This window comes from Vidua chalybeata, chromosome 3 (genome assembly GCF_026979565.1).
Source record: "Vidua chalybeata isolate OUT-0048 chromosome 3, bVidCha1 merged haplotype, whole genome shotgun sequence".
Lineage (NCBI taxonomy): Eukaryota > Metazoa > Chordata > Aves > Passeriformes > Viduidae > Vidua > Vidua chalybeata.
The window spans coordinates 97,024,607-97,040,638 of NC_071532.1; the positions used below are offsets into that span (position 1 = coordinate 97,024,607).

The 16,032-nt window shown below is 38.4% G+C and overlaps 1 protein-coding gene across 4 annotated transcripts in view; it reads left to right on the forward strand.

The window, feature by feature from the left end:
• The window catches only part of RNF144A (ring finger protein 144A), a 62,899-nt gene that overhangs the window by 11,915 nt on the left and 34,952 nt on the right, over positions 1-16,032 (forward strand). For 3 of the 4 annotated variants that reach the window (XM_053936923.1, XM_053936919.1, XM_053936922.1), the window contains exon 2: positions 2,940-3,022. The gene's annotated coding sequence lies outside the window, so the exon portion shown is untranslated. Of the gene's footprint in view, positions 1-1,313; positions 1,381-2,939; positions 3,023-16,032 lie in introns of all 4 variants that reach the window. The other variant, XM_053936920.1, reaches the window with a different exon arrangement.

The following is a 16,032-nucleotide window of genomic DNA, read 5'->3' on the forward strand; positions in this document are numbered from 1 at the left end:
GTAAGTAGCCACAAAGGATGATTTATTTCTTTTTGATGAGTAAAACCAAAGGTATATATACAGGATGTAGCTGTTCAGGTTTCTTGGTGAAAAGTTTTCCAGACGTGAAGCATGAGGGACTGCATCCTGGAGAACAGCAACTCTGCAGAAGTGTAGGGATCAAGCTGGATACAGGACTCTTAAGGTATCAATGCTCTGTTATAGGAAGGGAAGATAGGACTAATTTAATCCTTGGTTGATGGGATTTATAAAATAAGCATGTTTCCCCTGTCATGATAGAGGTGTTACTAATGACAATAATGCTCAAATTCTGTATTTGATCCTAGTTTTTACATCTTTAAAAGGTCTTTTGAAAACCTTCAGGTGGATAGAAAGAGCCACAATAATTATTAGTGATGAAAAAATTCCTGGAAGTGATGTAATATGGAAAGGGTGGAGTGTGAGCAACTGCTTTTTTTTTCCACCTGCATTTTTAATAGTAGTTACTGGATTCTTGTCCAGGTAATTTTAATACAGACTTCATGTCATCCAAAGATAAATGTCTAAAAAAATGTTCAATGGATTGATTAGTCGGGTCATTTTTGTGAGCTAAATTGCTTAGTTGCTGATACAGGATAAAACATTAGTAAAAAATGATCAAGAGAAAAGGCTGAGAAGACTGAGAAGGTTATTAAATTATGAGAAAAGCATTTGGGGGGCAGTTTACATGGATTAAATAGCAATAAAAGAGTTAAAATAGCCGAGCAACATGTGCAGGAGGTGACCATTGCTTATGCCCTTTCAGAAATTCTTGAAGTTGAATTCATCTGGTTGAAGCCTGAGAAAAGGAGGAAGATCTTTCAGGATAAAATGATACAATTTTATAAACCAGGATAACTATTTTTTTTGTCTAGGAGATCAGAAAAAAGACTGCATTTTATGTACATTATATGCATGCTCTTTCTGCAGGATTTAGACATACAGCTTCTTGTTGAGTATAATGATCAGCCTGCAGGCTGGGGCACTGGCAGGGTGCTGGCTATTTAAGAAGAGCCTCTTGGGAAAGTCTGTATGGGAGGGGAGATAGGTGGTGGTTTGTCCATCTGTGTAGAGCTTAACTTAATAGTTGGATAACTCCAAGGAAATGTCAGAGAGAAGGGTTGAAATTTCCAGTTTGGATAAGGGGAGAGAGTTAGAGACTTGGAGTAGGAGGTAAATCTGTGAGGTCCTTCTGTAGAGAGGATAAACTGAATTTTTGTGGTTGGAAGAGGTTGCCCAGGAGCAAACAGGAGGAATGACAAAGACTGCTGATAAAGAACTATTTGCTTCCTCAGGATCTCTCCTGCCTTTGCAAGATAGAAGTGGGAGAGAGGCCCCCAGGAAGGCAGCGCTGGTAGAAAGGTTAGTGAAGTGCTGAGCAAGGTGCTGGCAAGGACAAGGTTTTAAGAGGAAGAAGGAGATTAGGAGATGCATAAGTCAGATGAAGCTGATGCAATGACTGAGAGCGCTGGCCCAAGACAAGTTGTGTGTTAAAAAGGAGAGCTGGCAAAAGCAATGAAAAACATCTGTGGTAGAGCTTTAGGAAATGAGTTTGAAAGCAGCTTAAGCACTAACCATACCCTGACAATTCAAGAGACTGAACATCTTAGCTGCTTTGACAAGAAAGTGTGTTGTACTCAATTATTTTACTTTCCTTTCTAAATTTTCCTCCTCCCATTTAGAGTGATAAACATAAGTAGAAACATTGTCTGAAGAGCTGAATGGAAATGTGAACATCTGTAGCTCTTCAAACCAGTAAATTGCCCTTCCTGCCATTAGAGAAAGTGGTGAATCTCGAGGTTTCCAGCCCAAGGCAGGTTGTATGCCTAGGCAGTATTTGTTATCCATGTACAAGCTACTTATCTTGCTGTCGGGGTACTTGGAAAATGTGTAATAATTTGTGGTGTTCAGGTTAACAATCTGATATATCCTATGGACCTTCTGACCCCGAAGTATAGGAAACAGTTTTTTTATTTTGCAAGTTGATAGACCATAATGAAAATAAATTTTGATTTTCTTCCTGAAATGTCAAGATAATTTAGGAAGAGGGCAATAACAATTTTTGTCAGTTTTCTTAATTTTCAAGCAAGATTTGTTTTAAAGAAGTAGGAGGGGAAAATTGATGGGAGGAAGATGTGGAAGAGGTGAGAGGGGAACCTTGTTTTGGTGACACACCTGTTGGCTGAATAACTGATCAGTAGTTTAGAATTTTAGAGTACATGTATCTGAGCTTTTTTTTTGAGCACTGGTTGCCTGAGTAACAGTAATTACTATTTGATTTTTCTAAAAGTATGGCCGATATTTTTCCCATATCACATCTCCCTCTAAATGGAAATCAGTGGAGGATGAGAATGCTGCAGGAATTAAATACTTTTAGGAGTTTTAAATGTTAAGGCATACTCCAGTAATTACAAATATTTTTAAGTAGCATGTTGTTTAAAACTTAAGATGAATAAGGAAGATGAGAATTTTGTGTATTTGGCTATAAACTTATTCCAAGCTGCATTTTTTTAATATTTGATAACAAAAGGCAGATTTTATGTTTAAAATCTACATACTTAGTTTGAGTAAATAAGTTTTATGAGTATTTGTTGGAAAGGAACTCAGCTGATGGTTTATTTCTGAGAAAAAACACTACTGGATAAATCTGAAAAATGGGAAATAGCTTGCAGTGAAAGTAGGACTCCTGCCAGTTGCTGTTTCCTGAATTCATAGAATTATACAATTGTTTAGTTGAAAAAGACCTCTAAGATCATCAGGTCCAACTGTTAACACAGCACTGCCAAGTCCACCACAAAGTTTTGTCTGCTAACACTGCGCTATCACACAATTTTAAAAGCTACTTGGCAAAATGGAACTCTCAGTTCTGGTTTTATATGGTCAGTTGAAATAAAATGTGACCCTTATCTTTTGTCTTTCAGGCTTGTCTAACACTACCAAAATCACAGACTGGTTGGTGCTTTCTCATGGGATCCCTGTGACTGACAAAGGAGAGATTGTTGTGGTAGGTGTTTGCCTTGACTGTCTTGATAACACTTGACCGGGGCACAGACAGATGCAATTTTCAATGCAACCACGCTTTCATAGGACTCTTATGCCAACAGAAGCTGTGAGAGGGGGAAAAACACACCTGAGAGATGGGTTTTGCAGTCTTTGGAATTGCTCTTGTGGTTCCCCGTAAAAGTGGAAGCCACATAGCCTGGGGTAGTATAAAAGGAGGGAATTTGTCAAAGTTTGCTTTTAATTATGGAGCTCTACCATGAAAAGGGTTGGTTCATTTACCAAAGAAATGTAGGAAAACAACCAAATCTGCATTCTAATTAGCTTCCTAGCAAAATCCAAGTCACAGAGACTTGTTTCATATCAATCCTCAAAGCTTAATCAATCCCCAAAGTTTAATGGTACCACCTAAAATGAGCTCACTAGGCTTTCGTTTTTAAATCTCAACATACATATGTGTGTATATATATACACATGTATAAAAATATATCTTTATCTCTATAACAGAGCCTGTTGTGCTTTCATATATGGTTTTTGATTTAATAGTTCCCTTTCCTGTGTACTCCATATGTCCCACGTACTTCATATTCCACATAAAGGAGAGAGATAATAAAGTGATTTCCTTTTTGAGATAGCTACAGTTCTATATGTACACCATAGCAAATTATTGATATAAATGGTAAATGTATCTCCAGTCAAACAAAAAACATAGCACATATTTAGTTTCAGATCTTTTAGAAGGCAGCAGAACTTGTTGTGTGTAAAAAATTAAAACCTGTCTGTTTCTCTGTGGTTTGGGAAAGGTCATCCTGTGAATATCACTACAGCTCCAAGTTCTGCAGTATGCTTGCTCTAATATATAGCTATATGCAGAAATAATGGCATTTTTAGATTTTTTTATTTGCTTGAGCTTGTGACTTTCTGTTGGTAGATTTCCATTTTTCTAAGCAATGCTGCTTTTGGACACAATCATTTTCTGGAAATATTACTAAAAAGTCATACACTTACTAGCAAGATTGTACAATTTTTTCCCCTCCTTTTCTTTGAAACTCATGTTCTTGGCTTAATTATCAAAGTGTAATAGTGTTCTTACTTGACTCCTTTTGACTACAGGAAAGACCTCTTGTGAAAACATAATCATACCCTCACTGGCTTATATTTAAGTATTGAATATTTATTAAATATATAATATTTCTTAATTATATAGCTAGTTTAAATATTTTTCATCTTTTTTTTTTTTTCTGCTCCATTTTTAATACTAAGTGTAAAGGTCTGTATTTTCATGCCTTTTTTAGAAGCAGAAAATCTCAGTGGGAGGGGGGAAGAAGAGAGATAACATATATTTTGAAACCAAAATGTCTGATACTGTTTTTCATATCCCTTGCTTAAAAAAAAGTTGAGGTTAAAAAAATAAATCTACAGTTATATTGTTTTTGTCTTTAACTAGTTGTTTTAAAATTTAAATACAGAGAAGCAGAAATACTTTTTTTTTGTCCTTCACAGTGCTATAGTTAATTCCTTTCATAAACTTTCAGCTAACAAGTAACCAGCATTTTTCCTACTTTTAGAAAACTATGCTAGAAACATCATTCATTCCTGGTACTTAGAAACTTGAAGAAAATCTTTATAAGAAGTAGGAAATGGCAAGTTTATACATGTCTGTCCTTGGGGTCAATGATTTCTTGAAAGAGTTCCTCTCCCACTTAGTGATGTCCTTTACCCTGCATCATGGGTATTCAAGGAGTGACCATAGCTCTTCTTGATCTCCTTGTGGGAAGCTAAATGAGCCCAAGGTCCCTCAGCCTCTCTCTCCCCCTTCCTTGAGCTTTCCATCCCTCTCCTGAAGAGTCCTGTGCCTTCAGGCATAATGGTCTTCCTCTGCACCCATTCACCACTGTGTTCTTTCAGCAGTGCAGCTTGTTCTGTTCTCACCTTGCTGTTTGTTTAGTTTTCTTGTGAAGTACCTCTAAAGATGCTCAGACTTCTCCAGGCACCATATCCCATTTTCTGAAACACGAGGGAAAAATCTCTCAGGAGCTGTGTCCATTGTCTTGGAAAAGCATGCATAACTGGTCAGTCTTTTTTTCATTTTCTCAAACAAGAGGAAACCTAATTTGAGTGTGATATGTTCTGGCAAAAGTCATACAATTGTGAACTTCTATGATCTTTCCTGGCCTTCAGTCAGTGTGAGGGCAGCTCTGACATCTTGTGAACATACACAGTTAAAATGTGCCTTGAGTTCCTGAATCTTTCTGCTGCCTTCCAACCCTATTTCACTGAAATGGCTCTAAGGGATTACTGAAATGGAATATGTCCTGGCAGAGATCTCTACTGGAAAATATTTGTGGCATACAGATGATCATGAGGTATTTGTGTAAAGAACAAGAACATGCCATACATAGCTCAGATTATTAATACAAAGCAGAGGAGCATTGCCCTCTGATTTTCCTCATCTGGCAGACAAGATCCTGCCACTCCTGTCTGTGTGATAATGAACACAGGGGGACAGCTCATTGATTATTCCTAAGCATCTAAAGAGGCTTGTGCTCTTGTCATATTTAGACATGCTTTCATAGCTTGCTCCTGCTCATTAGTAGGGAGAGAAGGGAGTAGATGGGGAAAGTCAGAGTTTGCCAGTAAAATGCAAAATTCTTCTCTAATGATCTAGTGTTGGCTTGAAATTGTCAGATTTTCTATTAGAGTTGATAATTTCTGTCCATTGTTTGTAACCTTAAAATAGTTCTAATGTTTCATTTCACTGTGGAAGGAAACAATCAAAATACTTTGGCTTTGCTTCAGATAAAGATGTTTTCTAAGTAGCTGTCTGTAACCTTAATGGCAGTTGAGACCTATATAAACTGAATAATTGTACCATAATTTAGTGACAAGTGTGTGATTAAGATCTAGTGATACAGCAATAATTTGAATTCTTATTATAATCATCATTATTATTTTATGTCTTATAGGAGTAGCCAGAGACAACTTGGCTCAGTCCAACATAGGAAACTGTTAGCTAAAATAAATTTTGATAAAGATGTAAATATCTGTCTACAAATGTCAAAGTGTTTTTTCAGCCTGTGACATAAAGAAAGGATTACATTGTGGAGGTGACAAACTCATTCTGTGATGTCAGCCACAAAGTAAAATTTATTTTTAATTATAGTTAATGAAACACACTAGATGTATTTATTTGCCTTAGTCACAAAAAATCTTCCCCACTAATAAAGAAGGGTTTGAAGGTGGGAAATATTTATCAATATGCAAAATTTTTAAAAGTAAATTATCTCTGCTCATTCTTAAGCCATCTGCATTTCTTTGTTTAACCTGGCTGTTTATGTGTTTGGGTCTGTGGCTAGCTCAGATCAGCATGGAAGTGGTTCTGACCAGGCATGGCCTTCTCAGCCTTCATTGCTTTTAATTCTTAGTTATAAATGCCCCTCTGCTGGTGCAGAAGAACTTAGCATCCTATGAAATAAATAGCTGTAGATTGCATTTCTGAGGCTTTGTTTCAAATGTTGGAGGGTTTTTTCCTATATTTTTGTCATTATGTTGTTGCAGCAGTTTTTTTTTTAAAGCAGTATTAGCTTCTAACACAGGAACGTTTTGGCGTCGTACCATGTACCAAAACCTGATCAGGAGTTACTTCTCACCTCTTCTGAAGTTTGTACGACAAAGTCTGGCTGTGAATGTTTACTTTTTATACGGATGCTACGTATATGTGACATTGGCTTTCTGTAGTTTGTTCCAGGTTCTGTAAAACTGATCACTTTCCTGTTAAGAGGGGATTGCAAGAGTTAGTGGTGTTGGGAATGGTTAATTTTCTCCAGCTCAGCATGAAAGAAAGGAAATAGAGGACACTGACTACTGCAAATGTACAAAGTATTAAATGTACTGAAATGTATTGGCAATGTATGAAGCAAGGAAAGAGGTGCAAGTCAAGACACTTGTCTGCTGTTGTGTATTTTGACCTTTATAAAGTTAAGTAACCACTGCACGCCTTGCAGCAATTTTTTGTCTTCTGCAAAAGAATCTCGTTGCTGCATAACAGTCAGTTCCTAAGCTTTCACAAGCTTTCTTCCACTTTTTCTATTTTTTTTAATGCAATGTACACAATTCTTTTACAGCAGTACTTGAGAAATTTTCTTGTCCCTAGATTCAGACATTACAGTGGAGCCTCTAATTTTCTCTGATCAGTTTTCCATTCTCCTGGTAAGATATTGATCCTAGTAAGGATCGACAGCTCTTTCTATGTTCCCTGTCATGTCAGTATTACTAAATCTTCCTCCTATCCCTAGCAGTTACAAATTCAGCTCTTCCTTCTTTCTTCTGGCTTGCATTTTGCATGTCTCAATCCAGTTTCACTTTTCTATAAAATCTGCTGCTTGGCTTAAATAACACTGCAGTATAAGAACTGCCAATGGGAATGAAACTGCTAGAGAGATCTGGATCTCAGAGAGGGAAACTGCCCACTTCATCCCTTTCCTTTTCTGTCATGGTAAAAGGCTGATTTACAGCTTGCCATATTATTCAGCAGTCCTTTTAACGTCTCTGTTATAAATTGGGGTGCTGGTTGCCATTTCTGTCAAGCCTTGAGTTCAGGGCTGGGGAGGAAGCAGATTGGTGGCTGGTCTGTCAGGCATAAGCTGAGCTGCACAAGCAAGCTGGTTTTCTCAGGGCATATGGAAAGAACTTCTCCAGGCACTTGGGAGCCCTCTCAGACCTCAGCGCTTTCTGTTCCAAGCCCAACAGCTACTTTTCAATACTGCTTTCTTTAACCAAACAGCAAAACCAGTCTCCACAGAAGAAAACATTTCATTTTGAGTGTTAGTAGGGAATGCACGAGAGAGCACAAACTGTCTCTGTCACAGGATAATTATATTGTCTTATGCACTACATACCACTTTGCCTGCTTTTCCCATCTGCTAATTCTCTGACCACTGCTGTCTTTGCAAGAACCCAGACCTCCTGGTTATTTCAGGTTATTTGTAGCATCCTCTTCAAGCCAGCTCAGGTGATTCAGTTCTGTGGTTAGAAGTTAAGTTCAGTTTGTTGCTCAGTATTAAAGTGTTGTGCCCAAGTATGAGAGCCTGTATTGCTGTTCAACACCCGCATGAAGAGGTCTCTGCCCAGCACTCTGAATTCTTACTCTAGTGCCATTTATCTGTGTCCTTAATTCATTCTTTTTATAGTGCTTCAATTTTTTATGTTTTTAAAATCTTTATTAGCTATTTTTACAAATGGTTGGTTACTTTTATTAATTTCTAACAACCACATGGTTAGAAGCCACATGTGGTCAGCTTTTGCTTTATCTGTGTTTAAATCTAATATTTGGATGATTCCTGGTCTACATATCCTTCTCATTTTCACCATCTCCCATGAGCCTTCTTTAGTGGTGTTTGGGGTTTTTTGTTCTTTTCAAGTACAGATAGATTGTGAATATGCTGGTAGTTACTGACCTAGTTGTTCTGTGAGTCATATTCCCAAACTCCCCATTAACTCAACTGCATGACTTCAGCTATTAGACTTCACAGGTTTACAGTTTATGTATGCCTTGGCTTACAGCTGGTCTACTATGTCTGATGCTAAATCCTCCCTATTCTCCATCTAGAACAGTTTGGTGTGGCTGAAAACAAACCCTGAATTTATTCTGTTGCATTATAGGGTCTTCCTACACTGCCCTGCTCTAGCCTTTCCCAGCATAGTGAGTTCTGAAGGCCACCAAGCACCTTGGTTCAAGTTGTGATGCTCTTGCTCCCATCTGTGCTCACCAGTCTAAAGGAGATGCACTGCTTTGTGTCTCCGGCTTTTAAAGGAATGGCTTGTTCCAACTCCTTTGGAAAAGCAGCAGCCAGCTCCTGTGCTCCTCCCTCTTGTTTATTTTTTAAAGTAGCACTGCTTTGCTCTTGAATCTATTTAATTAGTTTCTTGCTGGAAAGAAACTCAAGGGCTGCCTTTGGAAATTAACTAGGACAAAATACTCTGTTAGCAGACAATGTAGGATTTTCCCAAAGATTTCAGAAAATAAATGTGGGATACCTTTGATGGTTAAACAGTTGTTCTGTTCAAAGAACAGTTGTTCTTTGGTGATAGGCTCTTGACATTAAATACACAACATGTTCCAGGTTTAGTTCTTTCCTGAAAGCTTTTTTTTTTTTTCTGTGTAGTTTTAATATTGACAAAATATTTAATCCCAATAACATGTCAAACTTTTAAGTCCTAGTCAAGAATTTACTGTCTTGGTCAAAGAAAAAAAAAAACCCAACAAAACCTAGAGAATGACTTAAGACCTGTTACACAGGTCAGTCATGTGGTAGACTATATTTAGGAACATTAATAGTCATATTTAAAATGAAACTTCTATTATTGGCCTCCTAGATTGCTAGGTGCAATAATTTCAGAGAAAGAAAGAGCAATCAGATTGAGTTTGTTACTAGGAATATCTAAAAACCAACCACAAAACCTAATTTTAAACAGTGGGTTGTAATCCTTGCTGTTTGGTTTAGAACCCCTTCAGCAATTCCTTTCTAAATGTCTGTTTTAAACCAGTATGTCAGACTTCTGGATGTTTTTTCACAATGTCCTGACCATAAAACACTTTGACCATTAAAGTAAATAGGAAAAAGTAACAACTAAAGAACTTTAAAAAAATACGTATTTTTTTAAGTACAGTGGATTCCCTTTAAATAAAGAGGTATGTTTGAAGAGGTGGGTGGTGGTGTGTGTGCCATGTTACTTGGTTGGAACCATAATGAACAACCTCATCTGTGATCTTCCCAGCAGCTGGAAAAGAGGGCAGGCTTCTGTGGTTTGTGTCTTGTTTGGTTTGGGAAAGCATGAGTTGAACTTGGAAAGTTTCCTACTATCTGAAATATACACTTGACCTCTGGGAAGTGTAGAGTATCTTTGCCTACCATTTTTAAATTAATTTTTTAGTCATAACTTTTTAAAGAAAAAAACTTTTTTTTTTCTTTATTGCTTATTTCAATGTTAACTTGACTTGATTGGTCTACTTTTTTTGGGCTGCAGACAAAGGGATGGAAGCTACAGGAATCAGAACTGCTCAGGCAAATACTGTATCAGAATACTTCCTGACACCCAAACAGCTCTGTAGAAAATGGCTGCTCACTAAATCCAGCTACTCATGTTCCCTGAGGCAGAGAATTTAGTACCAAGGCTATTGATATTAGTTGAATTGTCTTACAGCTTGCTTGTATTGATGTAAACTTCTGTAACCTCTGGCCTACTGCAGTGTGCACCATGCAAACATAAGAGAATCTTTTCCCCACAGAGGAATTTGCAGTTGATTTCTGTTAATAAACTGTTTGTGACCGTTCTGAGTACCCATATGAATATATGTCAAGGTCCTGAAAAGGTATTTTCAGACATAATCGATGTCCAATGTAAAAGGCTTGACATAGTTTACATGTTTTCAAAGAACTCTTGGCCTTTTCCTTGATATTGTTTTGTGGGACAAGCTTTAGTTACCTTTTTTTTTTGGTTATCTTTTTGGTAATGGATAATAGACTAATCATTTTTACCTGTGGAAGGAGCTCATTTTATGAAGTGGCTAAGGGGAAATAATGTATATGTAAATGCTTTACATATAAGTATCACTGCTTTATTTGATTTCCTTCTTTAGGAAATAAAATCACTTAATTCTGATAATTTTCACTTGTAAAAACCATCAGGACTCACTGAAAAAGCTCTTTGTTTGACTTTTTGTTTTTAAAGCTTTTCTTTATGAACCCCTAGAATAATAGCCACAAGCTTAAGCTTCCCTAAAAACACTGTTCTCTTTGACAGAGTAAGTTTATGCAAATTTCAGTTGCTTTATGCAGCAAACCAGATCTCTCTGCTGGGAAACTGAAGAATAAGTAGGTGTTTTCCATCCCTGTGCCCAGCATGCTTTCTGCTAGTAAGCAGGTCAGCACTGTGACCCACAAGATGTGCAGTGGGGGTTGTGTTTCAGCATCCTTCCTGACCGTGTGCATGAGCATGTAAAAGTTACAGATTGAGCAGGATGCAGGTGGTTTGTACAGATACAAAACCCAAAAGTGCTCCAGTGGATGTTCAGCATGGGGTGTATCTTGAACAGCAGGACTGACTACCAGTTGCAACATCTGTGTTAATTTGGGGAAGGGGTTGATATGGTCTAGAAGTGCTAGGAGATGATAGAAAATGGTAGCAGGCAATTCCTCTCTTGAGTAGGCTGTCACATTCACTGCATACTGAATCTACAGCAGAGCTAAGTACTCTGGTGCACTAGGCATTAATGCCTGCACCGTTGGTACCTGAGGTGTTTCCTCTTTAACAGGATGAATTATGGGAGTATGTAGAAGACATAAGGGATTGACTTAAGTACCTTCAGCTTTCTCTTCACAACAATACAGTGCTATGTAGTGCTATGCTACAGTAAAATAGCATCCTTTTTTATTTATATTTTTATTGCAATTCAAATTGATTTTACTAACTTCATGTTAGAAAAGCTTTACTTAAATTATTTTTGAGTATATTTTATTGGCATATTCCTTGAATAACTTTTGACATCTCTTCTCTTTGTGTAACTTAAGAGCCAAGTCTCTTCCATAATAATAAAGGTTAAAAATCCCAAAAGTCAGAGTCACAGCATGGGTCAGGTTGGAAGGGACTGCAGCAGATCATCCAGTCCAACCTCCCTGCTCAGGTAGGGTCATCCTGCAGCACACGGCGCGGGTTTGTGTTCAGAATTTCTCCAGTAAGGGAGACTCCACAACCTCTCCGGGAAACCTGTTCCTGTGCAGTTACCTCCACTGTAAAGAAGTTCTTCCCCATATTCAGGTGGAACCTTCAGTGTATCAGTTTCTGCCTACTGTCCATTGTCTTTATTAAATTAATTAATTGGTAGGGAAAGTGATTTGCCACTGTAGGACTTCCAGAAGCTTGTCCTTAACATTTTGTTGTAAATGTGGAAGGAAACTATAGTTCAAATGCCAGAATTTAATTTTTAATCTTAATTTGCTACAATTATTCATGAGTAAAAGGAGAAAACTAAATGTAAACTAGAAGTAATAAACCAGAGACCAACACCTATTGACTTTTGAGCTGTCCTCACGTGTAGAAAGTGGTACAGAGGAAATCCCAATAGAATTTCTCTGCATGTGTACCCAAAATCAAGAGGTCTGTAAATTACTGTATTTGTTACCTAGACAAGGGGAGCCCTGAAGAGAGCATTACCATCACTATGGTGAATCTGTACTCTTTTTTTTCTTCCCTCTTATGCTTTCAGTTATCTCTACATGCCCTCAGTACTTCAGCCTTTGGTTTTGGTATCTCTGCCTGTGTGGTTGCAGAGGCGTTAGGCATGGTCTCTGCCATGTGCTGCTGCTTTCTGCAGTAAACAAGGGTTTTATATGTGTGTTGTACTGCAAATGTTGTTTTAAGATTGGGAGGGAGGAAAAAACAGCAACAAAGCTGGAAGCATTACTGTGCAACAGTAATATTACTGTGAAGGATTAGAGCTGGAGCTGATGTTGAGGCTAATATAATATACCCCTGAGAATACTGTTACATGCTGATTCTCTGCAGAGGGAGAAGTGCAGGAAAACATGTACTCATGCAGCTAATGCACTACTCATCCCCACATCCTCTGCTCAGCCCGTGTGGTGTGGTAGGTACTATCTGAAGTGTTTGTGTGACTAAGCTGCATGAGCTGTTCAGTTATGCAGTAAGTTTGGGACAGAAGAGGTTATCAGTTCTTCCTTATGACTTAGGTGATGTTCTAATCATCAGATTCTTTTTTTTTTTTTTTTTTGGTGCATGCAAATTTGGTGATTGACACTGACATAAGAACTTTCCCTTGATTGTGTTGTTTGAAGGTCTTGCAAGGCCTGTGCTAAATGACTTGACCAGACCATCACTTAGAAGAGAGAGAAAAACTAAACATCTGTCCGTAATCCCGGTGCTGTTGTGTTTTAAACATCTGTCTTTAAGTTTCCTGGCCCCTGTGAGTGATGTATCTGTGCACAGGCATGTGCTGGCTGTCATACAAAGATATGGAGACACATAGTTGGAACATGGAATTCTGGATGTGTGAGATGAAACTTGGAAACAAACACCACTTTATTCATCAAGCTAGCATGGCTGAGATATTAACTTAGACCAAAATATAATTAAATTTTGTAGGACTGTACTTAGAGGCAAAATGCCCCTTTGCCAGAGAGGAAAGGAGCAGCCAGTTACCTAGTAGGACAGTGAGAGTGAAGAACTGGATTTTGCTACAGATGATATGATGGGAAGAGGGCAGGCTCCTTCAAGCAGGAGGAAATTAGAACAGGAGATAAAAAGACAAAACTTGTAGGGGGAAGCTGGGGAATAATCAATTGGATTTGAACTGTACAAAAAGAGAGATTTTAATCCAGAGTCATCAAGTTTTTCTGGCCAAAGATTTGTTATAAAATGTCCTAGCTGAGATAGTTGTAATTTTTATCATGTAAGGCATCAGATGATATGTATAACAATACAAATATTTTGTTCTCCTATCTATTTTTAAATTTAGGACTACTAGTAAGAAAAACAGTGAGTAGCAGCTAGTGTTGATCAGACTGGATCCTGTCTGCAGGCTGTATCAGTTTTATCAGTGTTTGGTGGAAGAGGGGAAAATGTACTGATATAATTCATCCCACTGTATAGCTCAAGCCATTTGGTTTATTGTGAGGGTACAGAATTCTTACAGAAACGTGTGGTGGTTTGGGGTTTTTTTCCCTGTTTGAGTGGGGTTTTTCCCTTTGGCTGAGGTGCCTGGTGTTAGAAACATTGTCTTCTTCTGAAGGTCTTCAGAATCACTTTCTTTCCTCTCTCTGAATAAGCAGTGTAGGCAGTTACCTGAAAATCTGCTTCTTTAGGCACCAGCAGTAGCATAACTATCTTGGGCAGTCTAAATCCCATCCCAAGTTTTTCCTTATGCTTAGTCTTGTGTATCACACCGGCATGGTGAATGAGTGTGTATACCATGTCATCTAATTCACAGGGTGAAATGGTATGACACAAGCTGGTGGTTTGGGAGAGAAGCTGTCTGACTTCTCACTAGAGTTGCTGGTTTTAGGAATAGTTTTGGAAAAAGTAAAAGTAACTTTTCATGTGATTGTAATGAGTGCAGAAAACACATCTATAAAGAAGTGTTAACTCTATGAAGAATCTCTTATCCTTTGCGTGGCAATACATTCTTCCTACTCCTATTGATTAAGTGTACTCTTGGTTCTTCTTCCTCTTAATACTGTTTGTGGAAGATAACCTTTCAGAGCAAGGGAAACCTTCACTCTAATATCTGAGGGGTAGATCTGGGACATGAGACCAGGAACTTTTCCACACAGAGATGTGAAAGATGCTGTCTCTTACCAACACCTAGCTGGAATTTTGTGATTGTTACTGAGTCAAAAGAGCAAAGAGCTACAGGGAAGTTAACCAGACTTCACCCCACTCTGAATGCTGCTTTCAGCCTGCACTTATATGCTTTGCATTTCAGACCTAGCATGGGAAGGGATGGTGCTTAGGTATGTGCTGTCTTACAACTAATGCAGGAGCTGCTGTTCAATCCTGAGCTCCACTGTTAGTATGCAAGTGACACTTTGAGAGGGTTTGTGGTGGGTTTTTCATCCCATGTACTCTGTTCCTCATCTGAGACTTGTGAAGCACAATGGAAATACAGCATGCCTTAAGCATGAATTTTGTCATAGTTGCAAGTAAAATAACAGTTTTGATTTCCTTTTGAGAGGTGGTCCAAGTGTCTCAGTCAGTACTAGGGCTCCATTCCCCTTGCTCATATTTTCAGTTTCACAATAACTTTGCATAGCTTTAAAGGTGGTTTCTAGCTTGAAGCTTCTAAGGCTTTTCTCTTTACCCCCAGGAAGAAAGCTCTTGCAGAGCTCAAACTTGGTGTTATTTGGACTTTGTGTAAACATAGCTCTTACTTTTCTGAGAGAGTCAGCTCTGGAGAAGGAAAAAGCTTGTGGAGCTTCAAATCGCTCCTTACTGATTTATTACTAGTGTGAAGACAACCCAGAGTGCATTAATTCATCAATTCTTGTAAGCAGAGAGAGGAAGAATAGGAGGAAACAAGAAAGGGGGTGGAGGGGAAAAGAGTTGGGGAAAAGAAAATAAAAACATGGGGAAATATAAGGGATAGGAGGGAAGACATAGCAAAGCAGTTGTTTTTGAGTGAGTGGTCTAGGAATTTCTGGAAAATAAGGTGCTTCCCTAGAAGGCAGTGGAATTGTTTGTGCCCTTCTTATTACTGTGGCCTTTACAAGCCAGGACACTATTCGGTCTCAAGTCACTTCTGACCACTAGATTGCGTTGAGGGGTTTTTGCAGTTGTGCTTAGGTTGCAACTGACTTTAAGATCAGTCTGCTTTAGGTTGGCTTCATCTTGCCTCACCTTAACACCTCTTCTGTGTGTAGCCGATATCCCCTTCTCTAAAATACTCAGAGCTTAACTCTAACATCTTGTCTGTTAGTGATTTAACTTGTGACCTCCATCACTTCTGTATATATTTTGTATATTATATTTTATACACCTATATCTATACACCTGTGTCTATCTGAAATTCACAGATGGCGCCTTGGTATTGGCCCTACTATTCAAAGGTAGTGGTTCACTGCAGTAAAGTTTATGTAAGTGTCTAATAAGTATCTAATAGGTTCATGACTCTTAAAGCAAGAAAAAGAGATAGGCAGGCTTATTCTCTCCAGACCAAAATGTGTTGCACTTGTGCCAGCTTTAGATCCAGTTGAAAAAACAGTTCTACAGTGTCCAGGCTTTTCTCCCATATTATGCAGGATGGAGTTTTCCCATCCAGCAGAGATGAGGATGCTTTTAAAATGCATATCATCTTGACCTTGCTGTTTGAAATTATCTTAAGCCTTGTGCCTCTGGCTGCTGAGAGTGCTCTGAGGTGTGCAGAGGATCTAGGACTCCAGTACTGGGAAATGGCATGGTGCAAGGGCTTCCCAGCTTTTGCCTGAGGTCATCTGCTGCTCC